Source organism: Tamandua tetradactyla, chromosome 5 (genome assembly GCF_023851605.1).
Source record: "Tamandua tetradactyla isolate mTamTet1 chromosome 5, mTamTet1.pri, whole genome shotgun sequence".
Lineage (NCBI taxonomy): Eukaryota > Metazoa > Chordata > Mammalia > Pilosa > Myrmecophagidae > Tamandua > Tamandua tetradactyla.
The window spans coordinates 127,916,402-127,937,736 of record NC_135331.1 but is presented as its reverse complement, the minus strand read 5'-3'; the positions used below and the strand labels follow the sequence as shown (position 1 = coordinate 127,937,736).

At 37.9% G+C, this 21,335-nt stretch overlaps 1 protein-coding gene and 1 long non-coding RNA gene across 2 annotated transcripts in view; one reads left to right on the top strand and one right to left on the bottom strand.

Moving 5' to 3' along the window:
- The window catches only part of RIMS1 (regulating synaptic membrane exocytosis 1), a 490,334-nt gene that overhangs the window by 312,705 nt on the left and 156,294 nt on the right, over positions 1-21,335 (bottom strand). The window lies entirely within an intron of this gene.
- Positions 17,221-20,749, top strand: LOC143684852 (uncharacterized). The gene is made up of 3 exons (XR_013176223.1): positions 17,221-17,509; positions 17,909-18,011; positions 20,362-20,749. It is a non-coding gene; the product is annotated as an uncharacterized LOC143684852 (long non-coding RNA).

The following is a 21,335-nucleotide window of genomic DNA, read 5'->3' as shown; positions in this document are numbered from 1 at the left end:
TTATTATATGCTTAATCATTCTTCCTTATAACTTAATTGATAAATCATCTTTTAATACACAGTAGTTAACAGGTTTAAGTCAATATGAATTAAAAGGAATTTAATAAACAGTTATAAAAAATTAGGAACAAAAAACTAATGGAATCACATTATAGCTAAATCACTGAATATACCATATGTGTATCTACAATGATAATCATGAAATTAAAATTAGAAACCATAACTTGAGAAGATATTAGTGTCATAAGTAAGCAGTCTGGAATAAAGATTCCTCTTACTATTGCTATTAAATGAATAGCTCAACTTTCATTCTTTAAATACTAAGGAGGTTGTGTTTCCCCCATAGCTAGTTTTTTTTTTTTTTAATATTTTAATTGAGATCTTCATGCACTGTATAGTGTACACCCTCCAACGTATACAATCAGTGGCTCACAGTACCATCACATAGTCGTGCATTCATCATTGTGATCATATTTAGAACATTTGCATCACTCCAGAAAAAGACAAAAGAAAAACCCATACAGCCCATACCCCCTGCCCCTCCCTCTCATTGACCGCTAGTCTTATAATCTATCCAATTTTTTTTCTTAATTAAAGAAAAAAAAAGAAATTAACCCAACATTTAGAAATCATTCCATTCTACATATGCAATCAGTAACTCTTAACATCATCACATAGATGCATGATCATCATTTCTTAGTACATTTGCATCGATTTAGGAAAAGACTAGCAAACCAACAGAAAAAGATATAGAATGTTAATATAGAGAAAAAAAATAATAATAGTAAAAAAAAAGAAAAGGAAAAAGAAAAAAAGAAAAAGACAAACAAACAAACAGACAAAAAAAAAAAACCTATAGCTCAGATGCAGCTTCATTCAGTGTTTTAACATGATTACTTTACAATTAGGTATTATTGTGCTGTCCATTTTTGAGTTTTTGTATCTAGTCCTGTTGCACAGTCTGTATCCCTTCAGCTCCAATTACCCATTATCTTACCCTGTTTCTAACTCCTGCTGGACTCTGTTACCAATGACATATTCCAAGTTTATTCTCGAATGTCGGTTCACATCAGTGGGACCATACAGTATTTGACCTTTAGTTTTTGGCTAGACTCACTCAGCATAATGTTCTATAGGTCCACCCATGTTATTACATGCTTCATAAGTTTATTCTGTCTTAAAGCTGCATAGTATTCCATCCTATGTGTATACCACTGTTTGTTTAGCCACTCGTCTATTGATGGACATTTTGGCTGTTTCCATCTCTTTGCAATTGTAAATAACGCTGCTATAAACATTGGTGTGCAAATGTCCGTTTGTGTCTTTGCCCTTAAGTCCTTTGAGTAGATACCCAGCAATGGTATTGCTGGGTCGTATGGCAATTCTATATTCAGCTTTTTGAGGAACCGCCAAACTGCCTTCCACAGTGGTTGCACCATTTGACATTCCCACCAACAGTGGATAAGTGTGCCTCTTTCTCTGCATCCTCTCCAGCACTTGTCATTTTCTGTTTTGTTGATAATGGCCATTCTGGTGGGTGTGAGATGATATCTCATTGTGGTTTTGATTTGCATTTCTCTAATGGCCAGGGACATTGAGCATCTCTTCATGTGCCTTTTGGCCATTTGTATTTCCTCTTCTGATAGGTGTCTGTTCAAGTATTTTTCCCATTTTGTAATTGGGTTGGCTGTCTTTTTGTTGTTGAGTTGGACAATCTCTTTATAGATTCTGGATACTAGACCTTTATCTGATATGTCATTTCCAAATATTGTCTCCCATTGTGGAGGCTGTCTTTCTACTTTCTTGATGAAGTTCTTTGATGCACAAAAGTGTTTAATTTTGAGGAGCTCCCATTTATTTATTTCCTTCTTCAGTGCTCTTGCTTTAGGTTTAAGGTCCATAAAACCGCCTCCAATTGTAAGTTTCATAAGATATCTCCCTACATTTTCCTCTAACTGTTTTATGGTCTTAGACCTAATGTTTAGATCTTTGATCCATTTTGAGTTAACTTTTGTGTAGGGTGTGAGATATGGGTCTTCTTTCATTCTTTTGCATATGGATATCCAGTTCTCTAGGCACCATTTATTGAAGAGACTGTTCTGTCCCAGGTGAGTTGGCTTGACTGCCTTATCAAAGATTCAATGTCCATAGATGAGAGGGTCTATATCTGAGCACTCTATTTGATTCCATTGGTCGATATATCTATCTTTATGCCAATACCATGCTGTTTTGACCAATGTGGCTTCAAAATATGCCTTAAAATCAGGCAGCGGGAGACCTCCAGCTTCGTTTTTTTACCTCAATATGCTTTTAGCAATTCGGGGCACCCTGCCCTTCCAGATAAATTTGCTTATTGGTTTTTCTATTTCTGAAAAATAAGTTGTTGGGATTTTGATTGGTATTGCATTGAATTTGTAGATCAGTTTAGGTAGGATTGACATCTTAACTATATTTAGTCTTCCAATCCATGAACATGGTATGCCCTTCCATCTATTTAGGTCTTCTATGATTTCTTTTAACAGTTTTTTTTAGTTTTCTTTGTATAGGTTTTTTGTCTCTTTAGTTAAATTTATTCCTAGGTTTTTTATTCTTTTAGTTGCAATTGTAAATGGGATTCGTTTCTTGATTTCCCCCTCAGCTTGTTCATTACAAGTGTATAGAAATGGTACAGATTTTTGAATGTTGATCTTGTAACCTGCTACTTTGCTGTACTCATTTATTAGCTCTAGTAGTTTTGTAGTGGATTTTTCCGGGTTTTCGATGTATAGTATCATATCATCTGCAAACAGTGATAGTTTTACTTCTTCCTTTCCAATTTTGATGCCTTGTATTTCTTTTTCTTGTCTAATTGCTCTGGCTAGAATCACCAACACAATGTTGAATAATAGTGGTGATAGTGGACATCCTTGTCTTGTTCCTGATCTTAGGGGGAAAGTTTTCAATTTTTCCCCATTGAGGATGATATTAGCTGTGGGTATTTCATATATTCCCTCTATCATTTTAAGGAAGTTCCCTTGTATTCCTATCTTTTGAAGTGTTTTCAACAGGAAAGGATGTTGAATCTTGTCGAATGCCTTCTCTGCATCAATTGAGATGATCATGTGAATTTTCTGCTTTGATTTGTTGATATGGTGCATTACATTAATTGATTTTCTTTTGTTGAACCATCCTTGCATACCTGGGATGAATCCTACTTGGTCATGATGTATAATTCTTTTAATGTGTTGTTGGATACGATTTGCTAGAATTTTATTGAGGATTTTTGCATCTATATTCATTAGAGAGATTGGTCTGTAGTTTTCTTTTTTTGTAATATCTTTGCCTGGTTTTGGTATGAGGGTGATGTTGGCTTCATAGAATGAATTAGGTAGTTTTCCCTCCACTTCGATGTTTTTGAAGAGTTTGAGGACAGTTGGTACTAATTCTTTCTGGAATGTTTGATAGAATTCGCATGTGAAGCCGTCTGGTCCTGGACATTTCTTTTTAGGAAGCTTTTGAATGACTAATTCAATTTCTTTACTTGTGATTGGTTTGTTGAGGTCATCTATGTCTTCTTGAGTCAAAGTTGGTTGTTCATGTCTTTCCAAGAACCTGTCCATTTCATCTAAATTGCTGTATTTATTAGCATAAAGTTGTTCATAGTATCCTGTTATTACCTCCTTTATTTCTGTGAGGTCAGTGGTTATGTCTCCTCTTCCATTTCTGATCTTATTTATTTGCATCCTCTCTCTTCTTTTTGTCAATCTTGCTAAGGGCCCATCAATCCTATTGATTTTCTCATAGAACCAACTTCTGGTCTTATTGATTTTCTCTATTTTTTTCATGTTTTCAATTTCATTTATTTCTGCTCTAATCTTTGTTATTTCTTTCCTTTTGCTTGCTTTGGGATTAGTTTGCTGTTCTTTCTCCAGTTCTTCCAAGTGGACAGTTAATTCCTGCATTTTTGCCTTTTCTTCTTTTCTGATATAGGCATTTAGGGCAATAAATTTCCCTCTTAGCACTGCCTTTGCTGCATCCCATAAGTTTTGATATGTTGTGTTTTCGTTTTCATTTGCCTCGAGGTATTTACTAATTTCTCTTGCAATTTCTTCTTTGACCCACCCGTTGTTTAAGAGTATGTTGTTGAGCCTCCACGTATTTGTGAATTTTCTGGCACTCTGCCTATTATTGATTTCCAACTTCATTCCTTTATGATCCGAGAAAGTGTTGTGTATGATTTCAATCTTTTTAAATTTGTTAAGACTTGCTTTGTGACCCAGCATATGGTCTTTCTTTGAGAATGATCCATGAGCACTTGAGAAAAAGGTGTATCCTGCTGTTGTGGGATGTAATGTCCTATAAATGTCTGTTAAGCCTAGCTCATTTATAGTAATATTCAGATTCTCTATTTCTTTATTGATCCTCTGTCTAGATGTTCTGTCCAATGATGAGAGTGGTGAATTGAAGTCTCCAACTATTTTGGTATATGTGTCTATTTCCCTTTTCAGTGTTTGCAGTGTATTCCTCATGTATTTTGGGGCATTCTGGTTCGGTGCGTAAATATTTGATTGTTATGTCTTCTTGTTTAATTGTTCCTTTTATTAGTATATAGTGTCCTTCTTTGTCTCTTTTAACTGTTTTACATTTGAAGTCAATTTGTTGGATATTAGTATAGCTACTCCTGCTCTTTTCTGGTTGTTATTTGCATGAAATATCTTTTCCCAACCTTTCACTTTCAACCTATGTTTATCTTTGGGTCTAAGATGTGTTTCCTGTAGACAGCATATAGAAGGATCCTGTTTTTTAATCCATTCTGCCAGTCTATGTCTTTTGATTGGGGAATTCAGTCCATTAACATTTAGTGTTATTACTGTTTGGATAATATTTTCCTCTGCCATTTTGTCTTTTGTATTATGTACATCATATCTGATTTTCCTTCTTTCTACACTCTTCTCCATACCTCTCTCTTCTGTCTTTTCGTATCTGACTCTAGTGCTCCCTTTAGTATTTCTTGCAGAGCTGGGCTCTTGGTCACAAATTCTCTCAGTGACTTTTTGTCTGAGAATGTTTTAATTTCTCCCTCATTTTTGAAGGACAATTTTGCTGGATATAGAAGTCTTGGTTGGCAGTTTTTTTCTTTTAGTAATTTAAATATATCATCCCACTGTCTTCTAGCTTCCATGGTTTCTGCTGAGAAATCTACACATAGTCTTATTGGGTTTCCCTTGTATGTGATGGATTGTTTTTTTCTTGCTGCTTTCAAGGTCCTCTCTTTCTCTTTGACCTCTGACATTCTAACTAGTAAGTGTCTTGGAGAACGCCTATTTGGGTCTATTCTCTTTGGGGTGTGCTGCACTTCTTGGATTTGTAATTTTAGGTCTTTCATAAGAGTTGGGAAATTTTCAGTGATAATTTCTTCCATTAGTTTTCCTCCTCCTTTTCCCTTCTCTTCTCCTTCTGGGACATCCACAACATGTATATTTGTGTGCTTCATATTGTCCTTCAGTTCCCTGATTCCCTGTTCAAATTTTTCCATTCTTTTCCCTATAGTTTCTGTTTCTTTTTGGAATTCAGATGTTCCATCCTCCACATCACTAATTCTATCTTCTGTCTCTTTAAATCTATCATTGTAGGTATCCTTTGTTTTTTCCATCTTTTCTACTTTGTCCTTCACTTCCATAAGTTCTGTGATTTGTTTTTTCAGATTTTCTATTTCTTCTTTTTGTTCAGCCCATGTCTTCTTCATGTCCTCCCTCAATTTATCGATTTCGTTTTTGAAGAGGTTTTCCATTTCTGTTCGTATATTCAGCATTAGTTGTCTCAGCTCCTGTATCTCATTTGAACTATTGGTTTGTTCCTTTGACTGGGCCATGTTTTCAATTTTCTGAGCGTGATTCGTTATCTTCTGCTGGCGTCTGGGCATTTAGTCAGATTTCCCTGAGTGTTGGACCCAACAGGTTGAAAGATTTTTCTGTGAAATCTCTGGGTTCTGTTTTTCTTATCCTGCCCAGTAGGTGGCGCTCATGGCACTCATTGTCTGCGGGTTCCACCAGTAAAAGATGCTGTGGGTCCTTTAACTTTGGAAAACTCTCGCCGTGGGGGAGGTTCGCCAGCCGAAGCGGCTTGGAAGAGTGCCAATTCGAATCTCCCAGCCGGCTCGGGGATCCGAACGCGGGGAGGGTTGCTGGCCGCCGCAGCCCAGGAGAGCGCCTGTTCGAATCTCCTAGCCAGCCCGGGGTGCCAAGCGTGGCGGGAGGGCACCAGCCGCCGCGGCCCGGGAGAGTGCACCGTCCCAGCCGGACCGGGAAGCCACGTGTTTGGAACGGACCCCGATCACCGTTCTCCACGGCCTGGGGATCTCTGATCCAATTCTCCCAGTTGGTCCGGGGAGCCGCCTATGGGGGGGGCGCCAGCCACCGCGGCTTGAGGGGACCGCCTGTCCAATTCTCCCAGCTGGCCCGGGAAGGAGGAAGGGAGGGACTCTGGCCGTTTGCTGCCCTGGTCCTGGGAAGCTCGCGCCCCTCGGCGATCTCACTGGAGCAGGTTCTCCCAGCCAGTCAGCCGTTCCAGAATGGGGTATGCCGTTTTCTTGATGTCTGTCGTGGCTCCGGGAGCTGTTCTGTATCGTTTCTACTCCCTTAGTAGCTGTTCTGGAGGAGGAACTAAGACCCGCGTGTCTTACTAAGCCACCACCTTCTCCGGAAGTGTGGCCCCATAGCTAGTTTTAATAACACAAATGTTTCCAATACTTATAGCACGGATCAAAAGGCCAGTTAATACTACTCTAACAATATTTTTAGACCAATGGCACAACTTCCATGGATGGTGTTAAACAAAATTATTATCCTGTGACTCTCCATGTGTCTCTCTCCTGTTCAGCTTAGACTTTTTATAACATATGTTCATAGAATCACGGACAGCTTTGGAATGAAGTGAGATGAAGGAGGATTCCCTTGAATGTGTCAATAATCCAGGAAAGAGACAGGTCTTTAGAAAAGAAACAAAACCTAGAAGAGGGGGTGATAGCAAGCAAAGAAAGTGTCTCTTTTTCCAGCCTGGAATTTTAAGTGGTTAAACAAATCTGAAAGTGCTCCTGCAAGGTATGGGAGAAAAATGATGGGCTCCATCGGGTGAGATACACCTGGAACCCTGCAGCCAGCCCAAGCCCAGAGACGCTTACAGCGTGATGAGTAGATTTTATTTGCATACCATGATATCAAGGCACTTTTTGCCTTCTATGCGCTATCTATCTTTAATCCCAGAGTCTTTTTGTAAAATTTTGTTTAAATTACCAAGATGGAATTAATTGGAAAAAAGAGGTCATGCAGAAACTGCATTTGCAGAGCTTCTCTGAAGCCAGTGTGATGGTTTCAATGGTTGTGAGGGAGCAATCCTAAATGGAAAGGAGACTCCTAGAAATACATGTCAAAGTCAGAAGGTCATGCTGTGGAGATACTTTTTTCTTTACCAGTTTTACAAGATTAGCGTTTGATTTTTTTTTAATACAGTCAACGGGTTTCCCTAATAACACTGCACCCAACTTCATTCAAACAACAAAGTTATGTGTTGTATTTCGCTTGCTTGCCAGAAACTGAGAATAATTTTAGAATCTAGATGTACAAATCGGCTTTTCTTAGCTACACTTGAATAGCTAATCTGTATACTTAAAATGATTTATTTACTTACTTACCTTTAATGGTCTTGTTTTTATGTTTTTATGAAAGGCACCTCAATTCCTTTTGTAAATGTAAGAATTCTAAATAAATATTAAAATTAAGAATTAAAATTAATATTCTAAGCCAACCTCTCCTGCTGGAAATAACTATCCTATTTGTAATTAGAGGGCAACTGTTAGAACTCATAAGACTGACCTGGTAGGATTAAGCTCATAAAGAAAAGATTCACTCATTGACTGAAGTCAAAATATGAAAGGAAAGAAAAAGTTACTGGTTTTTCTTGTTTGGAGGAGGAAAATCTGAGCAAAAGTTTTAATCATGCATAATAACTGGAAATCCCTAATCAGTAGTTTTAAATATTGATTTGGGCTACCTACTAATGGTAATCCAATCTGTGTGACTTTGAACAAGATAATTTAAATTTTTCCCTGAGTCTCAGTTTCCTCATCTTTAAAATAGAGTTAACATCTTCCCCATGGACTTGATGGGAGAAGTAAATATAATAATACATAGGAAGTATCTAGAAGCATGTCCTGCATGGAGCAGATGATCATTAAATAAAAAGCAACTCCTTAATATTTATAAAATGTAACCCAAGACCACTGTGCAAACCCCATTCTCAAAGTTGCTTGATAACTTCATGCAGAAAATGAACTGTGGGGACTCATATGAAATAGTCTCCTAAATCACCACTGCTTGATTACGTTTAGAGAATATGGTCAACATATTCATGCCACATATTTTAACCAGTCAAATCTGATGTTCTAATTTTTTTTGCAAACCTGAATTTATTTCCTGCCTAAGCATTATTTTCTCAGACCTCTTCATGTTCTTTCCATTTCTTTCAGTAGTTCGCATCAGCTTGATTTCCAGGACTGTTCTTTACAAAGGAGTGAGACATACCTCACCTGAGCAGGTATGCCTTTATGAGCAAATTTTATGAATTTGCAGTGAGGTGCTAAGAAAACTTTAGATGAACGGCAAGGCTCCCTCACTCAGTTTAACTTTCCGTCTTCCCCAGCTCAGCTCATTTTGCAAGTGATCCAAATCTGACAAATGACTACAGAAACTGGGCTTCTTGGTGATTCAAAGAATGGAGCAGACAAATATTAAAATGAGAAAGGCCAAGGGTCTACTTTTTCTCTGTTCTCCTTAATGGAAACATCATAAACACACACAAAAGTTAAATAGGCAATGTAGATATGCCATCTGAAATATATTCTGAGAGACTATGGGGCAAAGAGGTTTATGTGAACTCAAGCTACAAATATATGTGTGTGAGCCCTGGGGGAAAGAGGAGTCAAGAGTCTACAGAGTCGTTGCTGGTTCTGAGGACCAAAGGGATTGGGAGCAATTTCGAGGGAGGCACCTGACTGATGCTAAAGCTGAAAAGGTTTTAGACTAGACGCTGGAAGAAAGTTTTGTGGAAAGAGCCTTGGTTCCTGGACCTTACAAATGCTATAACTACTAGAGCATTCTTTTAAGGAAGTAGGACACCATCCTTGAGGAAGAGCATAAGATCGGCTTGCAGGTCATCAGAAATGGGTCAAATCTTCTTTACCCTCCAGGCCAACACAGTAGACATAGCGGAATTAGCGTGGCATTCTCACAGGTACAAATTCTACACAGTGTGTTGTATAGCCTTTGCAGGTTCCCTTTCCATAAAACAGGAATATAAATTTGCAAACACTTGAGTGACTAAAGTGCCTCATATGACTATGTTCATGCTACATTATTATTAGTCAAGCAAGCGTTTAATCAACAAAGAAGAGACCAACAAAAGTACAAAAAAAATTTAGATACTTTACATGTAACATCTTACTTAGTTCTCACTAAAACACATATGGAAATGAGATGAAATGATTCACCCAAGTGGTATAGCCAAAAACTGGCAACACTGAAATACAAAGCTTAGATCAGTCAGATTTCAGTCTATTATCTTTACTGTACACTGTGCTTGCCTCCAGAGAAATTAAATGATTAATATTTTCTTATTTAAATAGAAGAATAAGAGTGAAAGTAGGAGATGAACGAATGACCAAAAAGGATATAGACTTGAAGAGACAAAAGGTATAATTGAAAACTTCCAATATTCTCAAATATTACTCTAGTCCTCTTTCCTCACTAATATATTGATCCTTCTTATCCTGTCCCCTGGGATTCTCTAAGATACTTCGGTCTCTCTTGAGTGACTCAGCTTGGGTTCCAGATGCATGTGCTACTGAGGCAGCAAGGTGGAAGATCTCCAAATGCTTCTAGCATTGTAAGAACAAACTTTCATCCTGCGAGGCAGAATCAATATTTAATTTGAGAAAATGCAGCTGTGCTAGAGAGAAATTCAATACAGTTTTAACCACTTGAAACTTAACCATGCTCACCATTATCTTACCAATAATGTCTGTAAAATTCTTGGAGATTTACAATAGTTTATGAACGTTTAGAGTAGCATAATATAGCATGACAAATACATGAAAGTTATTTGTTTTCTCTTGCTTGTATCTAGCACTAATTTGTTAGCATCCATTTTTTTAAACTTCTTTGGTCATCTAACAAACTTACTAAGTTTTAGAATACTTTGCAAAATAAAATGATGATTCGACCATAAGAGGGTAGAACACTAAAATAATTATAATTAGTTTCAATCTGTTTTTCATTAGAAGATTAAGTAAATTTAAATACCGTTGTATGCACTGCACTGGGACCTTACCATCCATGGGATTAGTGACTGCTACCACCGGGAAGCTGAAACCAAGATTTAATGAGGCTTTACAGCATGACATCGCAGCGTATTCTCACAGTAAGAGGAGTGTTCCTAGGCTTGTTTGCTAAGGTCCCCAACCTATTGTCTCTGAATCCTCCTTCCACAAGCCATCACAAAGCATCACATCTTACAAGCCTTGACACTCTGCAGTTAAAGCATGGCCCCTGTCGCCAGACTGCTTGGATTTAAATTCTGGCTGTGTCACTTAGCTCTATGACCTTGGACAAGTTACTTAACTTTTATCAGTCTCAGTTTTGAATAAGTGAGAATGGCACCTCTAAACATATGGTAAGCATTACTCAAGGATAGTCTGAGGTCTTTCCTTCTCCCCACCCTTTACAAAACAGTACAAGGTTATTGCAAATATGAAAAAAGAAACTATAATCTTGAAGGCCAAGTTCAAAAAAGTTCCTAGTCTTCATAACCTCAAAGGATTCTTTTGCCTTTGGGCAAAAGACTGGTTGCATGGTCTTTATCAAAGAAAGAGAGTGAAGACAGAAGGGGGCAAGAAGGAGCTATCTTTGGGAGGAATCATTGGATTGACACGGTGGAAGCTCATTTCACCTCCTCTTCAACCTCCTTTCTTACAAGATCAATGAACCTGATACTTCCATCCACCAAGTTAGGGACCAGTGATTGCCTCTTGTCTCAAAAGAGAACCTGATGCCATTGGCTCTGCAGAAAGGGGCAGGAGATAAAGAAAGTGCTGGCAAACTACATTTCCATCCTTTGGCAAGGAAAGGTATTAGAAGGATATCCCACATCAGAGTTCTGTAGAGATAAAGGTTTCCAATTAACCTTCTAAATGTCTACCATATAAGCCCAGTGAGAAGGCAGGCATTTGGATATCCACTCATAGAAAGAACCAGTGGCTGTCATGTGAGCAGTGGCAACTCACCAACAGAGGTAGCACACATCCTGGATGCCACAGGAGAACTGTCTGTTCCCACACCCATCTCCTGGCTCCAGGACCAGAAGGCCAGAGCAGGGAACAAGGAGACAAGAGCATGAGAGTAGACTATACCTTGCAGCCCAAAGCTTTACACTACAGGTCTGAGCTACAAGTGCCCTGCACTGTGATGAAGACAGGTGGAAAGGAAGGTATTGAAAGAAAGAGCTGAGTCAAATGTGCAAGCGAAATGTAAAGATGGATAAATTAACTCTTAAGACCAGTTTATTCTTAGTGAGTGTGATTGAAAGTGATGGAGTTGGACCAAGGTATCTTTAAGAGAGATGGATTCAGAGCAAGGGTGAGATCTCTGTGTAGCCTCTCTGGAGGCAGACTTCACCAGAAAAAGGGACAGTATGATGTCTACGCCCCACAAGTTGAGACTCCTCCAACAAACATTTGTCTTTATTTTCTTGCAATCTCTGACAGTCAAATCACAAAACTGCAGCCAGGATCTGTTTCGTGGCCCAGGAAAAATTTTAATGTCCCTTTGCAGAAGCGTGGCAAATCTGCAAACTCTTGGTCACTATTTAACCTTTAATCTCTTTTAAAAAATCTTTTTCCTTTTTCTTACATGAATTTTTAAGTTTGGGGAAGTACAGTCATTGAATTCTGCTTAATTTCTTGAACCATATCTTCATGATAAATGCTTCTGTTTTACATTTAAAGCTACATGTTGCCTAAAATATTTTCACATATTTTTAAAATAATATTTCACATATTTAAAAAATAATAACATATTTTAAAAATAATTTTCATGTATTTACTCATTTGCTATCTATACTTTAAGTTTATATTTATGATATTAATTGTTTTCTCTGGGGTAAAAAGTATAGAAGTATTACAATTAATGGTTAAAAATTGATAACATGGATCAATATTGGCAGTGCTAAGAAATTCTGCCACACTTAGTCTTTGTTCTAGATAATCTTATTCCTCCCCAAAGTTCTTATGTCGACAAAGCAAAAATTATAACTGAGAAATATTGTGGGTTGGAGGTTAGGCAACAAAGTATTTCCTCTGACGTTGTTTGCAGACCTTATCATGAACCTAAGAAATCTGGGTCATTGTTCTTTCTCTGCTGCTTGAGTGATACAGGGGCGCTCATTCCTTCCACTCCGACTTCCTGATACTACACTAAGCCATTATTAAAATGCCCATCATCTTACTGCTCCTGAAGTTATGGCATCTAAAAAAAGCTTTAATGAAGTGTCATAACGTCAATTTTTCTGTAATAAAATGTTCTCAGCCCTCTGTCCTGGCTCTGCCAAACTGCCAGGGGTGACAAATTCTGGGAATGCAGGCTGTACATATTTGGAGCTGGTTCCCACCCAAGTAGCAAACCTTTAAGGAAAGCAAGCCGTTTCCCCTGGGGCAAAACAGCCATTTCCTAGTTCTGGTCTCCTTTACCGGGGCTCAGGCGACCAGGGTTCGGATCCCCATGCTTCCTCAATGGTTTATCCTCATTCTTGACACCCTGGACCGAGGCCGTGATGTTCCTGCGTTACTCTTGGTCAGCCCTGTCCTCCTGAATCTTCTTTGTAAGTCTGGTTCGCTCTGAACGCAACCCCTGGGGCCACCTGCTTCTACCCACACCTCAGGTCTCGGCACAGCGGGACTTCTTCTGCTCCTGTGGCTCTCACCTTCCATCTCCGCACCCAGTCCCCGCCTGCACCCCTACTTTTCCCCTCCTTCTCTCCCATGACAGGGATTACACAGACAGCTGTGGCCCCACCTCAGGGAGTTTAACTCCACTGACAATCCAGGTAGTTTAATCTCAAATACAAGCAATGAATTTACTCTGCCTTCTCAATCTATTTCTCAAATGCTGGTATTATGAAAATGTTAAAGACAAGAAGCTATCTTTTGATATTACAATAATCTTTTTTGTGTACAGTCTTACATTTAATCCTATTTCCCAGCAGGTTGTTGATGAAATATTTCATCCACCAGATCTAGTTCCTTCATTATGCTACAAGATTACCTACTGCTGTAAACACAGGTTTCTTCTTTCGCTAACGATTTCCCTACATTTGTTTTCCTACGTCCTACAGACATAGCCAAATAAAATCTATCATGTTACTCTTCAGAAAGCAACATGCAGGGCACATCTTGTGGAAGTCCCTGATGAATGGAAAAGCATTACTGTCAACATTAAAAGTCAATATTCTTGCTGCCTCCTCAGGAGAACGCTGCAATATTAGGTAGAAACGCACAAAGGTTGCACTGGCTTAGCCTGAGCAAAGACAGAGCCCTGAGAGAGACGAAAGCACTCGGACACCAACGAAGCAGGCTATTTTTAAATGTTTCATTGGGATATTCTTTCACTTTGGATGCTAGAGACTCTGAGCCACTGGTTCTGGGCTAGAATTTTACAACGTGAGTGCAAATAGCTATATGGTAACTTGGTACAATATACGAGAAAAAGATACTTTTTAAAATTTATTTTGTATCCTAATGCCCATCTGTCTACTTAATAACATCCCCATACCGAAAACCATGCATGTTTTCACCACTGCAGATTGGTCATCACAAATTTTAGGTGTCTTGACAAAATGCTATTTTAGCCAAAGGGTGACAAACAAAGGCATAAAGGACAATCTCTCCTAACCTCAAGAGTATCATAAGACAAGTCCTGAGAGAAAGATCCATGGTACATTCAAGCCCAATACAAAGAGATATCATTTCTTTCTTTCTTGGGGATCCGTTTTATCTTAACAACACCCAAAAATGGACTGTCATTTCACTTATTAAGCAAGGTCATACAGAAATATTTCAGAAATGTAAACTTTACATTTTTTTTCCTTTCAGGCTAAGAAGTCCTTGTAAGTTTATTTGGACTTTTAACCTATTGTAAAAAAATACATATATATAAAAACATGTCAGAAGACAGGGCGACTTATTTTTAAAAAGAAATGTTTGAAATGAAAAGAATAATTTTAATTTATTACTTGAATGACTTCAATGACCTCATTCTCCTCCCTACCTACCTGGTTTCTAAAACTAGAACTTGAAACTCTGGTACCATAACTCAAGCACATTTTTTTTTTTTTTTTTTTGGACAGCCTACTATTTTATACTTTACCCCAGAATTCCAAAAACCCTAAAACTGACTTTTAAAACTAGCATTTGAAAAGAAAAATATCACAAAACATACAACTTAAAGGAGTTTCTATTTCAAGTTTGAGGTGGCTTCATCACATTCTCTCCCAGACCCTTTCAACTGAACAGAAGACAAAAGCCTCTGCTGAGCTCTCTAGGAGTTTAAAAGGTGGCAGCTGCCTACCCATAGCCTCTGAACATTGGCTGCTAAAGGAGCCCACTTTGAAATGATAAAGGTCTCATCAACAATCAAGAATTATGTTCTGGGGTAATTTGATAATGACAGCTCTGTTTCTGGCACGTGCATGCCCTTGGATCCTCTGGATGCTGCCTGGTATGTGCAACCAAGAATCAAAACATGCCCAAGAGAACTGTCCTCCCTTTACAACATGCCTTATTGTGCTTTGCAGATACTGGTTTAGGGTGTTTGCTTGTTCGCTTTTTTTTTTTTTAACAAATTGCAGGTTTGTGGCAACCATGTATCCAGCAAGTCTATCAGTGCCACTTTTCCAACAGCATGCGCCCACTTCGTGTCTCTGTGTCACATTTTGGCAATTTTAGCACTATTCCAAATTTTTTTCACTATGATTATATTGGTTATGGTGGCCCTTGATCTGTGATGTAATTATTGTTCCCAAGCCCATATAAGATGGTGAACTTGAAAGATGGTGGTGTGTTCTGACTGCTCAAATGTCTGGCTGCTCCCCGACTCTCTCCCTCTCCCCTCTCCTCAGGCCTCCCTATTCCTTTCCTGACAGAACAATATTGAAATAAGGCCAATTAATAACCCTACAATGGTCTTTTAAGTGTTCAAGTGAAAGGAAGTGTCACCTGTCTCTCACATTAACTCAAAAGCTAGAAATGATTACACTTAGTGAGAAAGGCATGTTGAAAGCTGAGATAAGTGGCAAACAAGGCCTCTTGCCCCAAATAGTTAGCCAAGCTGTGAATACAAAGGTAAAGTTCTTGAAGGAAATTAAAAGTGCTACATCAGTGAACACAGAAATGATAAGAAAGAGAAATAACCCTGTTGCTGATATGGAGAAAGTTTAGTGGTCTGGATAAAAGATCACACCAGTCACAACAGTCCCTTAAGTCAAAAGTTACCCAGACCAAGGCCCTCATTCTTCAATTCTATGAAAGCGGAGAGAGGTAAGGAAGCTGCAGAAAAAAAACAACTTGAAACAATCAGAGGTTGGTTCATGAGGTTTAGGGAAAAAAGCCATCTCCATAACATAAAAGTGCAAGGTGAAGTAGCAAGGCCTAATGTTTCAGAAGTTGCAGCAAGTTATTCAGAAGACACAGTAAAGATAATTGATGAAGGTGGCTACACTAAACAACAGATTTTTAATAGAGATAAAACAGTTTTATATTAGAAAAAAATGCCACCTAACACTTTCACAGCTATAAAGAACAAGTCAATGCCTGGCTTCAAAGCTTCAAAGGACAGGCTGACTCTCTAACTACGGAGATTCACTGGGGGACTTTAAATTGAAATCAATGCTAATTTATCATTCCCAAAATCCTGGGGCCTTTACAAATTATACCAAATCTACACTGCCAGTGTACTACAAATGGAATGATGAAGCCTGGATGATAGCACATCTATTTACAACATGGTTTACTGCATGTTTAAAACAAATGTTGAGACCTACTGGTTTAGAAAAAAGATGCCTCGCCAAGTATTACTGCTCACTGACAATGTCTCTGCTCATCTGATAGAAATGTATGACATTAACATTGCTTTCATACCTGCTAATACAACATCCATTCTGCAGCTCATGGATGAAGGACTAATTTTGACTTTCAAACCTTATTATTTTAAGAAATATATTTCATAAGGCTATTGCTGCATAGATAGTGGTTCTCCTGATGGATCTGGGCAAAGTAAAATGAAAACATCTAGAAAGGATTCACCTATTCTAGATGCCATTAAGAACAGTCATGATATGAGGTAAAAATAACAACATTAACAGGAGGTAGAAGAAGTGGATTCCAACTCTCAGGTATGACTTTAAGGAGTTCATGATGTTCTAGTTTGCTAGCTGTCAGAATGAGATATGTCAGAAACAGAACAGCTTTTTAAAGGGGTAATTTATTAGGTTGCAAGTCCACAGTTCTAAAGACATGCAAATGTCCCAATTAAAGCAAGGCTATAGAAATGTCCAAATTAAGGCATCCAGGGAAAAATACCTTGGTTCAAGACATTCAGGGTTTCTCTCTCTACTGGAAAGGCACATGGAAAACATGGTGTCATATGCTAGCTTTCTCTCCCAGCTTGTTTCACGAAACTCCCCTGGTGGTACTTTCCTTCATCTCCAAAGGTCTCTGTAGCTATTTCCAAAATGGTTCCCTCTCAAAGGACTCTAGTAAGCAACCCCACCACATGGAGACACACCTCCATGGAAACCATCTAATTTAACCACACAACCTTCAGCAACCACAATTGGGTGGGTCACATCTCCCATTCAGCAATACTGAATGAGGATTAAAGGACATGGCTTTTCTGGGTTCCACAAATTCAAGCCAGCATAAAGACTTCAATGGAGGAAGTAACTGCAGATGTGGTGGAAACAGCAAGAGAACTAGAATTAGAAGCAGAAACTGAAGATGTGACTGAATTGCTGCAATCTCATGATAAAACTTGAATAGATAAGGAGATGCTCCTTAGAATCAACAAAGAAAGTGATTTCTTGAGATGGAATCTATTCCTGTTGAAGACATTCTAAACAGTTTTGACATGACAACAAAGGATTTAGCATATCATATAAACTCAGCTGCTAAAGCAGTAGCAGGGTTTGAGAGGATTGACTTCAATGTTGAAAGAAATTCTACTGTAGGTAAAATGCTTTCAAACAGCATCACAGGCTACAGAGAAATCCTTTGTGAAAGGAAGAATCAACTGATGTGGCAAACTTCATTGCTGTCTTCTCATAAGGACTTGCCACAGTCACCACAACCTTCAGCAACCACCAGCCTGATCAGTCAGTAGCCAACATCAAGGCATGACCCTCCACCAGCAAAAAATACAATTCACTGAAGGTCAGATGATGGTTAGCATTGTCTAGCAATAACGTATTTTTAATGTATGTACACTGCTTGCTTTTTTTATTTTTATTTTTTTATTTTACATGGGCAGGCACTGGGAATTGAACCTGGGTCTCTGGCATGGCAGGTAAGAACTCTGCCACTGAGCCACCATGGCCACCCTGCACACTGTTATTATAGACATAATGCTAATTGTACACTTACTAGACTACAATATAGTGTAACCATAACTTTTATATGCACTGGAAAACCCAAAAATTGTGTGACACACTTTATTGAGATATTCACTTTACTGCAGTGGTCTGGAACCAAACCCACAATATCTTTGGGATATCCATAAAATGCTATTTTAGGGGCTCCACAGCAAAGTTACTGTGTTAGTTTTCTCTAAAGCATATAGGTCAAATCTGCTTTCAAGAAATGAATTTGACTCAGACACTGGACAAAGGATTAGAAGAACTGAAGCAGACTAGAATGAATATGACTCTATAGCAAGGTAAAGCTACTTTATTAAATATAAATGGCAAAAATTCAAATGGAACCATATTATGTTTTCTAATTAAGTTCACATTTTTATTGTATAATGTCTCTCTCTTATTTTCTAAAGCCTGTCTTTCAACCAAGGCAAGCAGAGCTCTAATTATAGAAATAATTTACAGTGTGCTTATGAATGATTCAGTAAACAGTTTGCAAAGTCTGCATTATCAGGTGTAGTCTTTCATATTTATTACTAGAGGTATGGCTACAAAACTTCTGACCTCATCTCCTACCACTTACCTCCCTCTTCTCCAGTCACAATGGCCTCCTTGCTATTCCTAGAACTCAGAAGAAAACCTTCAGCCTCAGGGCTTTGCACTTGCTGTTTCAGCTTCTCCAACATATCTACTCAACTTGCTTCCTAATCCCCTTCAAATCCTTGCTCAAATGTCGCCTTTTCATTGATCCTTGCCTAGATCATTCTATTTAAATATACAAACACATCCTCCCCAGTAAGACTTCTGAACCCACTTCCAAGCTTTTTTGCTTGCCATTTATCACCTTCTAGTATAATATATGATTTTCTTATTTATTTTGCTGATTGTCTCTTTCTCCCCAATAGAATGTCAGCTCCATAAGGGAGGACTTTGAAATTTTTTGTTCGCTCTGTATCTCAAACACCTAGAAGAGCACCAAGCACTCAATAAACATTTTTGATGAACAAGTTGCTTTAAGTTTGTAGTAATGGGTGTGAATCCTCCACTGCTTGCTTAATAACTGGGATAATGGAAATGAGGAACAAATCAAAACTAATTGCCCAATAAACTCAAAGATTTGGGCTAATAATTCCCAGCAGTATCCAAATGATTTATTCAGTCACAGACCACATGAAAAACACAGAATTAATGAAGTCTTCCTGATTAGGAAAATGACGTTAGAAGTCAATTAATATAACAATGTAATTAATAGTAATTTCTTATTTCTTTAAAGGCTTAATAGAAGCTTAATCAAAGCACAGAATCTGAGCTAAATTGGTACCTCCTCTAAATTACTCCCTTCCACATTGCCAGTTAGGCCAGAAAAGCCATAGACTAGCCTCCAGAGCTTATAAGCATGACAGGTAAACTTATTTAAAGTTGGGTATTTTGGTTTTATTAAATTCCTTTGTACCATATAGTATGTTCATCTCTTTAAGCTTAGGATTCCAAATTATTTCATTCAGGCAGTTAAACTATTTAAGACTTGCCATTGGAAATTAAAATAAGGAAGCTCAGCATTATCTAATGTGATCATCATTTCTAGAATTACTCAGGCACAGAATCCCTCCTCGGCAGTATTTACCAGGGCTTCAAAGAAATTGAAAACTGAAAATTCCATGCTTTGCATTTAGATTTAATTTGGAATTGTTTAGTGTCATAATGCTGCTCCTCAGAAATAAAGCTCTAGTAATTAGTTGTCTGATGAGCTTATTCAAAGAATCCCAAATCTGCTACGGGTAACACAAATATAAAATCAATCTGCAGTTGTAGGGTCACACAGAAAAGCAATAAGCAGCTAAAACTAGAAACCTGGAGTTGATTTTTTTTAAACTACTGTTTCCTTACACAGGCCATTTTGAATTATAAAACATATCATTTTAGATATATAAAATCAACCAGATTTTTATAACTCTATGCACAATCTTCCTATAATGAATAGAGTTACTTGAGTAATTCATTTAATAAATAATATTTACTTTCCTGAGATATGTGACTTCAAAGTTTATTTTCTAAAGAAAGCAGTCTCCTGGGTAATTTATTTTTTTTATCACCTCAGTTTTTCATATCTATTTTATGCAAAGACAAGTCACAGGAGGGCAGCAGAACACTATAGCTTATTGTTAAGGAACAGGGAAGAATAAAAGTCATGGCAAAAATTGTTACAATGTTCAAAATATTTATTTTATATGGTCTATTGGCCTTAGAGAGATAATTATGGCAAATATTATATAAAATTGAAATATATTCTCCCAGAATTCCATGATTACAGAAATAAAATCTAAAATTGTTGTTGTAATACAAATTTTAAAAAGCATCTTTTTTTGCTACCTGTGCCCTACCTTCAGTTGACAGCAAATAAACTTACCCTGTTTTATAAAACTAACAGGGGGCATTAGGTAGGATTCCTCTTAAAATCCTTCCAACTTGTTTGCAAATGTATCTGTCCCTGATTCCATCCTTTCCTCCAGGATCAGTTGGTAATAATTTCCTTCTGTTTGTAGCTAATCCCTCTAAATGTGCTTGGACCCCTGGGCTACTGTGGAGTTCTCACGGATTAGTGAGAAAGTATCCTCCTTTACCTAACCTCCTCCTCCTTCTCCATATCTGCAGACTTGTTCCACTCTAATGACTACACGACCAAGCTCCTTCTATGTCAACACCCTCCCTGTGCAAGACAGAATCATGTCCCCACAAAGATATGCTCAAGCCCTCATCTTGAGCCCATGGGTGTGAACTCATTTGTAAAAGAGGAACTTTGAAGCTTCTATTTGGATGAGGACAAACTGAATCATCATGGACCTCAATCCAATATGGCTGAAGTCCTTCTAAAAACAGGAATTCAGATTCAACTTCAGCATTGATTCTTGATGGAATTTCCAGTCTGTCAACTTTCCCTGGAGTATTCGAACTAAGGACATCAATATCACCTTTATGCGAATTTCCAGATTGCAGCATGCTCTGTGGAGTATGGATTTGCCACTTCCCATGCTCATGGGAGCCAATTCCTTATAATACATATCTTTTCTTAGATGTATGCTTATCCATTCGTCCTGTTTCTCTGGAGAGTTCAGACTAATACACTCCAAAAAAGAATGAAAGAATGAACCTCCACCACATTTCATTCCCCTATCTGCTTCCTGTTGTGCACATGCACGCACACACACACAAACACACACAAATGGATTTATGAACAGTGTCAAACAGTACTTCCCAAACAGACCTGATGGTGATGTAAATACGGAACCTGAAACTAAGATTAATATCCACCCAAACTTGTCCCAGGAGTTGAACTCTCAATCTCTCGAGATTAAAAAAAGATGCATGGCCACTGAGCAGCCACTATCAAATTATGAAACCACTTATCCATATACCAAAATCTTTTATTTTGATGCCATATTAGAGCAAACCATGTCTTTAAAATGATTTCAAGTAAACATATAATAAAGGAAATTTTCTATTACCAGAACTTTAAAAACAAATGTATTTTAAGAATTAAAACTCAAAATTGAAATGCAATCTTTTAAATCAAAGGATATTGCTTTTAAAATATCTTGAGAATCAATAAATAATAAAATGATCCAAAA